We start from the raw sequence: 1,884 nt of genomic DNA, 5'->3' as shown, positions 1-1,884 counted from the left end.
GACGAGGTGGCCGAGTGGTTAAGGCGATGGACTGCTAATCCATTGTGCTCGGCACGCGTGGGTTCGAATCCCATCCTCGTCGTTTAGTTCTCCGCGGACGCGAGGTTTTAGCTCTTAGTGAGCAACGTATTTCTTAAGTACACCTTAGGTGGCACTCTTAGGAAAAAAAAAAAGAATTAATGTGTTGCTGTTTGTACAAATAATTTTCAAAATAATGTAACATATATACTTCACCCATTTTACAGAGGAACGAAAGTTTACAAGATTAAGCACTGCTGGAGGTATCCCGCTTGCTACTCCAGGATTCCCATAAAGGGTTGCAGTGAAACCTAACCTTGCCAATGCGGCCCCTGGGCTGTCTTTTGCCCTCTTGCTGTCTAGTGGTTGTAAGTTACAAGCAACTGGCGAGATTTCTCAGAATATCCTTAACACCCACCCCCCCGCCTCCCAGGCCCAATTAAATCGGAATTTTGGGGGGTGTTGCACGTGCCCTGGGTTATTCCAATGAGTCTCCGGAATTGAGAACCACTGGGTTATACTCTTCACTTACTGCCCTCACCCGCTCCTCATGGTTTCCCTGTTTTGTCAGGTTTTATCCGATCCAGTCACTCTCAACACGTTATATTACCCTCCTCTACCAAACTCTACCTTTATCTGGCCGTTGGTTCCAGCCTTTCAAGGAGCAGAAATTGTCCACATGCTGTACGTTTGCGCATGCTGTTCTTTCTACCAAGAGGGTCTCTGAGCCCTTCTGGCAACATCTTTTTGCAAGATACAGATCAAGTGTAGCCCCCTCACTTACTGTACATCTGCAAACGGAAAGAATTACTTCCCTCTTTATATTGTACTTGAATTGATTTAAATTGAAAATCTTGGGCAATCCCTTTGGGTTTCCTTCCACTGTGGGAGCTTTTCTGTCCTTTCAATAAATCTTGCTTAAACAAACAAACAAACAAAAAAAGAAAAGAAAATAAAAGAAAATCTTTTCCAAGCATTTCAGCCTCTATTTATTTTTCTTTTCTTTGGTCATCTTCTGCCACTTGTCTTATCATTAGCATATCATCCCATAAAACTTCACCAGCCACCTGGTGTAGTAGGCTACAGCATAGAACAGCTCAGAGTAGAATAACCAAATTTTCAGGGTCATAAAGGTGATCTCAATGAAACAGTTCTCCCCTCTAAAAATCTCTTTTACAGATGAGGAAAAGGAGGTAGAGTAGACAAACCAGTTGTTTCAAAAATTCACGTTTCCTTTTCCTTAAGGCTTGTGGGAACCAGGTCTTCTTAGATTAAGTGATGAGGGCAATAAAGTTTTTTTCAATTGACTCAAAACCTGCTACTGAGATTGTGACTTTTGACAGAAAACTCTTCTGAAACATACTTCTCGTAAGCGTGCAGATCTCTCAAAGGATTGAGGACTAGGAAGTGTGGTTTTTGAGAAAAATATCTGTTTTAAATTTTATCTATGGCATATGTGGTTCAAAAATGGTTTACACACTTTAACCCATTTAATCTTGGGAATAAAAACTCGAGAGGTGATGATTTAGATTAGAAGCCAGTGAAAAGTCTTCAGGAATTGGATGATACACTTTATGCCAATAAAGAATGAAAAAGTTTGATGTTTGGAATGTCTGAGCAGTCTTACGCCTTCCTCCTCAATTTACCTTCCTTGAGAATAAGGTTCAAGGGGTACCATCCTTTTATATTCTTGGTTCTTTAGCTTTGCACACTGCAAACAGTAACATATATTTATAAAGTAAACACTTAAAAGCTTATGTTGTGGATGAGTGTTTGTATATTGGTGGAGGAAGGGGAAGAGTTGAAATTTTATCTAGATGGAATATACACAGTGTATTTGTCAGTCTTTTTTTTTTTTTTTTTGAG

At 40.0% G+C, this 1,884-nt stretch overlaps 1 non-coding gene across 1 annotated transcript; it reads left to right on the top strand.

Annotated features, from left to right (window-relative positions):
* TRNAS-GCU lies at positions 1 to 82 on the top strand. Its single transcript has one exon. It is a non-coding gene; the product is annotated as a tRNA-Ser (tRNA).
* The last annotated feature ends 1,802 nt before the right edge of the window (positions 83 to 1,884 follow it).

The sequence above is a fragment of the Carlito syrichta genome, unplaced genomic scaffold, assembly GCF_000164805.1.
Source record: "Carlito syrichta isolate Samal-C Ts95f unplaced genomic scaffold, Tarsius_syrichta-2.0.1 Scaffold303073, whole genome shotgun sequence".
NCBI lineage: Eukaryota > Metazoa > Chordata > Mammalia > Primates > Tarsiidae > Carlito > Carlito syrichta.
This window is presented reverse-complemented; position numbering and strand designations above follow the sequence as displayed.